This window comes from Eumetopias jubatus, unplaced genomic scaffold (assembly GCF_037043125.1).
Source record: "Eumetopias jubatus isolate StellerSeaLion01/CBP00866 unplaced genomic scaffold, mEumJub1_p1.0 scaffold_2, whole genome shotgun sequence".
In the NCBI taxonomy this organism is placed as follows: Eukaryota; Metazoa; Chordata; class Mammalia; order Carnivora; family Otariidae; genus Eumetopias; species Eumetopias jubatus.
In genome coordinates, this window is record NW_028274808.1 from 132698833 (window position 1) to 132709173 (window position 10341).

Here is a 10341-nt window from a genome sequence, read left to right on the forward strand (position 1 = left end):
GCTCAGTCGTTAGGCATCTGCCTTCAGCTCAGGTCGTGATCCCAGAGTCCTGGGATCGAGCCACACATAGGGCTCTCTGCTTGGCAGGAAGCCTGCTTCTCCCTCTCCCACTCCCCCCTGCTGTGTTCCCTCTCCCTCTCTCTGTCAAAATAAATAAATAAAATCTTAAAAAAAACCCAAAAAACTCTGTGTTCTTTCTACTACACTCTACTTCCTAATTTATGTCTGAATATGAATAAATAAATCATAACACCACCTAGCTATAGTTTTCACAAAAGCTAAACACTTAAAAATGAATATAAATACATTAACTTTGTTTTGCTAAAGATCAACAATAACTCAATTTAAAATGTCAAGGGTAGGTCAAATACTAAAAATTGTGTGAAGACATATTATTACAAGGAATTAAATATCAAACAATACAAAGTATAAAAGTACCAAATAATCTTAATGGCCATGATCCAGCCTGAAGAGAGTAAATCCAGTTTCTCAAATATCCTCTAGGTTAAGGCACTTTAATTAGCATTATTTATATGTTAAATATCAAGTGGCAAGTCAATAAAACCAAGCTCCCTTCCATCCCCAAAACCCAGCATATGGTCTATAATTTATGCATACTACAACAAAAATCCACTAAACTGGAAACAAATGGAAATCAGATGTTAGGAACTCTGCCAAAAACAATAACTGAACCCCCAATATCTGTTCTTCTTAATTAGTTTTGGAATAGCCAAGTATCCAGAAAAAACTAGAATTCCCAGCTTCCATTGCAAGTAGGGGTGGCCAGTATAAACAGAAGTCACTAGGTAAGCCTTTCAAGAAAACTTTTTGAAAGGATCTGACTCATTCGGAAGGCACACCTTTTTCTGCCATTTTCTCCATTTCTTCTATATTCTGCCTGCCTAGAAAGACAACACATTTTGAACAGAATGCTGGCAGTCATTTTTTGACCACAGGCCATTCTGAGGATGAAAGCCATCCATCAAGGAGATAGAAAAGAAAAAAGATGTCTGAGTTCACTACCATGTCTTGAAACTGCCATACTTGATCTGGAGTATTATGCTTGGATTTTGTGATATGTTAGAGAAAAATAAATCCCTACCTTCTTTAGGCCATTGTACCTTGTACACTATTTAGGTCTCTTGTACTAGCAATCCTATGCAATTTCTACTGGAAAAAGCAAAATAATTCATTGCATTAGTCTTGGATAGGGCAAGCACAAAGAATATTGCATGTAGCATTTCTCAAATCAGTGCTCCTATTATGAGATGCTAAGAGATGTACTATGAATTCTATAATTATTGACAAATAAATGAAAAATTATATATATATGTCATCTGGGAGATTAATAAGATTATTAGCATATTAAAGATTCTAAACGTGTTCACAGTATTAGTTAGGGAAGAGTGCCCAAAAATATATTCTAAACAATTTTAGTTTATGCTATACAACACTCCCAGGAGCACAGCAACATAAAATTTACAAATATTAGGTATTAGCTGTGTTTGTGAGTTTGTGAACATGTACATTTAAATACACTAGGATTTATATATCCGAGAGTGTTATCTTTCAAAATAGATACTTTAGAAGGATACATAACCTTGTCTTCAAACATAATATCAGGAACATTTCTGGGACTCTCTTTTTTAATTACATTTAGAGCCACATTTTAAAAATCACTCCTTTTACTTTATAAGCATTTTTCATTTTAATTCAAATTATACTCCTTAAACACTCACCTTTCTAAAACAGTAACAAATCTATTATTTAATTGAATCAAACCTACTCTCAAATAGGTCTGGCACCAAAAAGGAGATTCAAAAAAACATGCTATATGTTCTAAAAGTAACTCCAAACAGGACTTGTAATGTTCTAAAAATGAAGAGTTTGAAGAGAATGACATTTATTTTTACAAGTTCCATTAAGTGTATAAAAATCAGGCACACATCATATAAGTTCAGGTAATAAGTGGAAGAAACATGTAACCCAAGGAACAAAGTAGTGCCATAAACTGAAACAAAAAAGCACATTTAAGTTCATGTACTACCTTTACCCAGTGTTAAAACAAACAAAATAAACCTCTTATAAATCAGAGTATACCAAAAATAATAATAGCTAGTATTTATTAAATACTTAGTTTGCATTAGGCACTGCTCTAAGTGCTTATATGTATTAACAACTCATTTGGTTCTTAAAAAATCCCATAAGAGGCCTGATCATTATCTTCATTTTGCAGATAAGGAAATTAAAGTACAGTGAGGTTAAGAAACTTACACAAACTAAATCATATTCAGAAATCAAAACTCAGGGGTGCCTTGGTGGCTCAGATGGTTAAGCGTCTGCCTTCGGCTCAGGTCATGATCCCAGGGTTCTGGGATCAAGATCTACCCCCCACCCCCAGCATCAGGCTCCCTGCCTGCTCCTCCCTCTCCTTTTACTGCCTCCCCTGCTGTGCTCTCTCCCTCTCTCTGTCACATAAATAAATAAAATCTTAAAAAAAAAGAAAGAAATCAAAACCCAGACTAGCTCCAGAGTCTATGCTCTAAATACCAAGCTATTCTGTCTCTCTAAATCAAGCAGGAGTGGTCAGTACCATGCACAGCTGCCATCTAAAAACAATTCATATACACTCAGATAGATACACGTGTTTGCAAAGTTTTACAAGGCAATTTTACATGCTGTTTAATTTTATCTTCACAGCTGTTCTATGTCAATATATCCTGTCAATAGATGAACTTAGTTGGCATGAATTCAAGTAATTAAAGTTATGTGGCCATAGATTATTCCACTTATCTGCTGTCTTAGAAATGTGTCCCTTCTGTGCCTCGCAGAGGTTCTGGCAGATAAGAGGAATTCAATGTAAGAACAATTAGAAAGGGAGCTGTGCATCAGAATGTGGTTAGATTGGTCCTGATTCATCAATACAGCTACTAGAGAAACACTCAGCTAGCTTGGCTCACCAACAGTGATTCTTTAGTATCCATTTAGGTGGAAGAATAGTATCACTCATTTTTCAATTAAATCTTAGTATCTCAATACAATCTTAAAATTCCTTTGAAGTTAGAAGTCTTGATGTACTAACAAACACTGAGAAAGATTCAGATGCAATCTTACTTAAAAACATAACTCGTCAAAGTATGGTCTTCAGTTACACAATGAGTATGATATATTACGTGGCCACATTAAAATATTTTATTTTATTTAAAGATTAAGGAAATTCCTATTAAATTTTAATAATGGAGAATACAGTCTAGATTTTTCATTGTTAAGTGTAAGAATTGTATCATATGAGTGTTGCAGGGTATGCTGACTTGGATTATAACTGAAGTTACCAGTATTGCTGGGTACTATGTAATAACACATTTCCTTTTTGCTATTCATTTATATAAACCTCAAAACAGTGCCAGAATTTCGAAGTTCTGATTGAGCTCAACTGAATGATACATATCTACAATAGTTTTATCTCTCTTAGTTTCACAATTGATCATTCCTGAACTAAGTTTTCTATTATATTATATCTTTAACTATCAGGGTTTTGTTTTGTTTTTTGTTTTAACAAAACATCTATTCTAGCTTTCATGAAGTACAGCTATTTTAGCTTTGGTAGATTTTCACATAATACTTAGAAAATCGAGCTATGTTATATTTGAAATACTGCCTGACACTTATACCTTAAGTATAGATACTAGCATCAGAATAAAATTAAAGCAGATTGTGTGAAGGATGAATTATACTATGTTCAAATAATTCCATAAAATTACATCTCAGCACAAGTCAAGAATATGAAAGACACTGAGGAGGGAATAAATCAAAACCTTACAATGAGGGAAATTCCTGTACCAAAATACTGATTTTTTTTACTTCAAAACTGAATTACATAATGTTCTCTAGAAGAGATATCTGACTACACTAACACCTAAAATAATCATCTCTTAATAATTTAAATGTTTATTTTAAAAATTACAGAAAAAGTACATTAAGTAATACTTAGCAGTGCTGAGAGAAACTAAGTTTCTTAAAAGCGTTCCCTAATTTTAAAAAATTCCCAGGCTCTTTCTTCCAAAAAACCCCAAAAAGAAACAAACAAAAAACACCAACTTTGAATATTTCTACCACATTCTCAAATTACATAATCATTCTAAGCTTAAGTCATTCAACAAGAAAGTTTCATTTTTCTTCCACAGACTACGTTAGAGCTAAGTGGAAAAGCTTCAAAACATGAAAACAATATTGTATACAAAACATTCCATCAGGCATCCTTTCAACAAAATAATTCTCATTATCCTGGATGCAACTTGTCTGATCCGAGTAGGTAAACAAAGCATGTGTTTATATAAAAAGAAATGTACCATCTACCAATAGAAAAAAAAATACTTTTAATTGAAAATGATTTGTTTCCATGTCTACTCAGAACACACTAAACCAATAAAGAAAACTGATTATTTTAGGTGTTTGGGGGGGGTGGCATAAAAATGAGATGGACTACACACATCATAGTTTCTTCTAAGCTATGCATCAGTAGTTAACAAGTGGTAAACACCAATAAAATTCATGACATAGTGTTAGCTTCCAACCACCTCAAATTGTTTAGGAACCTCATTCTTTGTTGAAGGGGATGCTTTCCCTTGTGGGAAAGAATAAAGTCTCTCATGTATCTGTATGTTCATGTTAAAACTAATATGATGGTTTTCTGTTGGGAAATTTAATCATATCATATGACAACTAAGAGTTTCTATAACTAAAAGAAAAACAAACAAAAAACAAAAACACCTTCACCAGATAGAAAAACCTTGAATCAAATTCCAACACTTGAATTGAAATGATGACTTTCTCTATTTCCCAACTTGAAACTGTTGGAGTACACAAGGGCAATTAAGCCATTGGTTAGATTCAGGGCATACTGATACAAATAAAGCACACTGAAGTTCCACCTCTCAGTTAACTTTGTCTCAGTTAACTTTGAAAAGAAAAACCTTACAACTAGGTATAGCAGATTGAGGAAAGATGTAATATAAGCATCAAATATGTGGTATTTCTCCACATTAGAAAAAAAAACTATAGGGGCACCTGGGTGGCTCAGTCGTTGGGCATCTGCCTTCTGCTCAGGTCGTGATCCCAGGGTCCTGGGATGGAGCCCCACATTGGGCTCCCTGCTCTGCAGGAAGCCTGCTTCTCCCTCTCCCACTCCCCCTGCTTGTGTTCCTGCTCTCGCTATCTCTCTCTGTCGAAAATTAAATAAAATCTTTTAAAAAAACTATAAGAAATATATTTTAAATTATAAGTCTAAGGGAAATGAATATACACCCACTTCAGATGAGAAAATGGAATATAAATTTCAAAACCTCTAGGTAGTATATCAACTATACTACAGTAAAAAATTAAAAGTTTTTAAAAATCCTTCAGTTAATACAGAATTTTATGATTTATAGAAATGTTCTATATCTGAGCTGTCCGATACAGCAGCTACTAGCCACAAGTAGCTACTGAGCACTTCAAATACGGTTAGTGGGAATAAGAAATTGAATCTTAAATTTCACTTAATTAAATTAATGTAAACTTAGCCACATGTATCTGGACTACAACAATGGACAGTGCAGCACTAAAAGAAGTAGAGGGAAATAGTCGTACCTTAAATTCTGATTCAAATAGTAAAAGTCTTGTAAATGGGCATATACATAGATACTTCTGAAAAAAAAATTTTTTTTAATTATGACTTAATGAAGACGAAAGGACCATGACACAATATAAAAATGTTGCTGCATTTGTGGGGACAAATTTTCTATATTCATTTTCTAGAGAGGACTAGAATATTGGTTCACAAGTTGGCTCCAAGTTGTAATTGTCTTAGGGAGCTTCCAAAAATATGGATGCCTGGGTCTCATCCCCCCAAGCTTTTGGTTTAATTGGTTTGGGTTGAGTCCTGGGCATAAAAGCTTTTTAAAGCTACCCTGGAGATTCTAACATAGAGCCAGAGTTGAGTATTACTAAACTAGAAAGAAAATGAGAAACTGTTTCTTAAGCATAGATGCAGTATGCAACTAAAGACATTCCTTTGCTGGAAGGCAAAGAGGGCCTTTGACAACCCAAATTCAAGTCAAAACACCTGAGGGCTAAATATTAGCTACACATTCTAAACATTCAGAAGTGATATGGGTTATACAATCATATATTTAAAAAAAGATTTTATTTATTTATTTGACAGAGAGATAGAGAGCACAGATAGTCAGAATGGCAGGGAGAGTGAGAAGCAGGCTCTCCGCTGAGCAGGGAGCCCGATGCGGGGCTCGATCCCAGGGCCCTGGGATCATGACCCGAGCCGAAGGCAGATGATCAATCGACTGAGCCACTCAGGCGCCCCCAATCATAAATTTTTATTATCACTGAATGTTATTCAATTATGTAAAAGAGATTAGAAAGGAAGGACAAACTAAATATTGAGTGTCAACTTGCCTTTGCCAATTTCATGTATATTATTTAATTTCATCCTCAACATATCTTGGGAGGTATATATTATTATTTACAGATGTGGAAAGTAGATTTAAAGATATTCCCTAGGATTGGACACATGTTTGTCAAACAGTAAAGTCCACACTCTACAGCAGAAGGATTCTCTCTGGGGAAGTTTGTTTCAGTAAATTTTCACACTGGAATCAAACAAAAAAAAGAAAGAAAAAGCAGGATTCAGTGGTGGAGCACAGGATAAGGCAAACATACTAAAACAGGTGCTTAACCAGTCCCTGTTCGGCATTATCCAGGTATCTGATAGCAAACCCTGGGAAAAAACAGGTTTGTCTGTGGTTCAAATCTACACCAGCCGCTACACTAGACCATTTAGGAGTAGCTGCCTTTTATCCTAAGAACTTAAACAATTGGTCTCCTACTGCCTCATAAGCTATTAGGTATAGTCACACATTCTTCGGACAGGATAGAACAAGATGCTTACTCACAGCTGCCTGACACTAAACAGGAAGATAGGGGTTTTAAAGACTTTTTCATTTTACCCCCTCCACTTAAAGGATTGTTGGAACTCCTCACAGAGCACTTTGCAGACCGTAGTTTTGATATATTTACACTGAGTGCAGAACTTTAACTTACTCATTAAAAGAAATCTTTAAAAATTTCAGTTCCTTAGTTGTTCAACCCATCTTAATTTTCAAATTAGGGGAGAAAGGTTCTCAGAAAAAAAAAAAAGGTAAATCCAGAGCAACAGACCCCCACTCCCCTACCTATCAGCACTAATCCTTCTATCCTGAGACTCAGTATCTTTTCTTTTTCAGGCCTCTACCCTGTAAAGTGACATTAACACAAATGAGTCACATTTAGTTACATCAGAGGCACTAAAGAATACCTTCAGCTCACTGTTCTAATTAATGGCACAGACTTCTCCCAAAGCATATTCCAAAATAAGAATACATTGACAGGATTAACTCATAAATGCACTGGCTTAGTGTATTGTAGTGTTTCTTTTCAATTTCAAATGGTATTAATTACTATTTAATTATACTACAAAAAATGTTTCATAATTTATTTAAAAATTACAAACTCTTGTCAAAAAAAAGGGAAGCAGCAGCGGTAGCTCATCCCCAGTAGTCCTACCCTTCCCCCGTATGTTTGAGGCTGGGCAATTTGATGAGCTGGAAAAAAATATACTCAACTGACAAGAGAAGCTACAATGCTCCCCCATCCAATCCTTAGCCTATTAAAAGTGGAACAAAGCAAGGATTAGACCTGTTTTTTCTTAATAATAAAGAAGACATAAACTCCATTTTTTTAAAATGATACCTATTATCTGCACAGAAACAAATGATTAGCCAATTCTCACACTCACTTCCTGCATTGGAGGCAGGCCTCCAGGAAAAGATAATGTAAGTTCTACAACTTTTAATCCGTATTACAGCGCCAAAATTCATCCTTTAAACTGACATTGGTTTTAACAGTTTGTGTATTTGTGTGACATGAAAAATTATTTATAAATATTTTTGGATGCTAGTAATCACCCTCCAAAAACTAAGGAGCTTTACATGAAGTAAACATTTTGGTGGCACAAATGTAAATTCAAAAGACAGACCTAAATAATGGTAAAAGTCATAATTCTCTAATTGTAAAATGAAAGTCACTACAAATTAATCTTTTCTTAATAACTACCCATAGATATTTTTCTAACCTTAATTCCAGCTTCCATCCTACCTTCTCCCCCACACATACTCCCACAAAGCCTCTAGAACATCAAAGTTAGAACACAATGTTATTATGGAAAAGTATAATAAATTTAGGATTGGTTAAAAAAGCAGCTAGTTCGCCTCTGTATGAATTTACTGAATCAATAAAAGCATAGACGTAATAAAAAATACTGATGATATTAAAAGGAGAAATAATGTTTATCAAAGCACCACCAAAAGCAACCAGTGAGCATGATGGAAGTTTTCACTGTGATCCTGCTAACCCAGTCATCACGAATTTGGGAAAATACCAACACTTGTTTCATAATACAGCGACTTTTATTTATTTTCCCATCCTTCAGTAAAACTCTACAGATGTGAACTTTTAAGTCTTGCTAATTAGTTACCAGTGCCCTTCATTCCGCAGATCAGGTGTCCTACATTTTGTTTAGGTCCCCGCCTTGAAAACAAACCCGATTGCCCCATTTTCTGAGAGGTAAACTCAGCTCCAGGCAGCTCCCTATGAAGTCACCGCGTTTGTTGTTTCAAAGATGCAATTAAACGAACATAACACAAGGCTGTCGAAGAGATTAGTTGGAAGTGTGTGGAGGTGTCAATCATGTATGTATAAGGCCAATGAAAACTGTATTGCTACAAATCTATTTTAGTCGTAGTATTTCTCCCCATCCCACCCTTCTCCAATATATTCACAACATAGGGCAATTAAACTTTGTAAGAACTTACTCGACTTTAGCAAACTTTAGCTTTCCAACTTTCTGTACTCAGAATCCAGCAGTGAGCAAAGGCGGGGTGGGGGTGGGGGATTTAACTGAGGCAGGGATAAGAAAAGCAATAAAAGAGCTTGCATCAGGCAGTGTCTCTCCCTCTGCCCCTCTTCCTTCCCACCCCCTCTTCCCTGAGCCCTTACATATACACATTCTTCTGGGCGGCCTCTAACCACACCATGTCCACAGTCATTTACAGAAATTAGAAACAGACTCCGGGATCCCTTCCCACAATACGCACAGCGCAGAGCTGTACTAGCAGGATGGGGCGATGTCACTCCCTACTACCTGGCAATCTCTTACCCTCCCTCTGGGGTTTCAGTCTCAAGAACCCGGCTTTCCTCCGCGGAGAAGGTGGATCTACCTAATTCACAATGAAATTTCATCTCATCCTTCCCCACTCCAGCCACCTCACCACGAAAACCAAAGAAAAGTTCCTTCCCCACCAGGGCAACAGAGGAGTTGGTTTCAGGGGCTAGAGCAAAAGCTGGGAGAGGACAGGGAGCGCTGGTGTACTTTGTTTCGCACTACCGCATATCCTACCAGAGCCCAGGGCTTCCCTTCGTCCTTACCCGCTCGTCCGGAGACCCGGTCCGGCTACTGGAGCGCGAGGCGAGGGCTGAGCCGACGCGGCGTCGGGGCGGGCCGCCGGCAGCAGCCTGGGGCGCCGAGAGCCACCACCTCTTCCCCGCCAAGCGGCTGCGGGCGTGGGCCGAAGGAGCTGAAGAAGGAGCCTGGGGAGGGGGAGAAGAGGAGCAGCATCTCCTCCTCCTCCACGCCTCGGAAACGCCCCTCCAGCCGCGACCCAGCCGACCGCCTGACCCCCGAGCGCTGGAGTACCCTCTCCGCCCTCCTGTGCTCCGCGCGCCTCCCGGAGCTTCGCCAAAACCCTCTGGCGAGGGGCGGCTCAACTCCTGCAGCCGGCTCCGAGTGCTGCCGAGGGCGCTGAGGCGGACCAGGGAGCTAGGGAGTGCCGCGCGCCAGCAAGGCGGTCTCTAGGGGCCGTGATCATGGTGTGTGAGCCTAGCCGCACCACCGCCGCCGAAGCTACTAGCACAACGCCGGCTCCACCTCAGCCGCCCGCGCCGGCCCCGCCCCCGTTCCTGTCACTCAAAAGCCTTCCCGGGCTCTAGGAGGAGAGCGATCCGCGACCGGCCGCTCCCCTCCGCCCCATTGGCCCTCCCGGCCTCTAGTTCCGCCCCCTCCCTAGGGACGAGGTCGCCGGGGAGACTAGCGCCCCGGTTCCCATGACAACTGGTGCCTAGGGCCTGGCTTTTAGTGTTCCGGCTAACCCGACGCTCAGGTCGGTCGTGAGGCAGCGAAGTTCCTCTCCCCTGCAGTGTGGACTCCTAATTTTAGGCCAAGTTGAAAACGCGGCCGACCGCCCCCACGCTTCC

At 38.7% G+C, this 10341-nt stretch overlaps 1 protein-coding gene across 9 annotated transcripts in view; it reads right to left on the reverse strand.

The window, feature by feature from the left end:
• The window catches only part of PTPN13 (protein tyrosine phosphatase non-receptor type 13), a 204168-nt gene extending 194196 nt beyond the window's left edge, over positions 1 to 9972 (reverse strand). For all 9 annotated transcript variants that reach the window (XM_028124191.2, XM_028124189.2, XM_088021120.1 and 6 more), the window contains exon 1: positions 9517 to 9972. The gene's annotated coding sequence lies outside the window, so the exon portion shown is untranslated. The remainder of the gene's footprint in view (positions 1 to 9516) is intronic.
• Between the last annotated feature and the right edge of the window lie 369 nt (positions 9973 to 10341).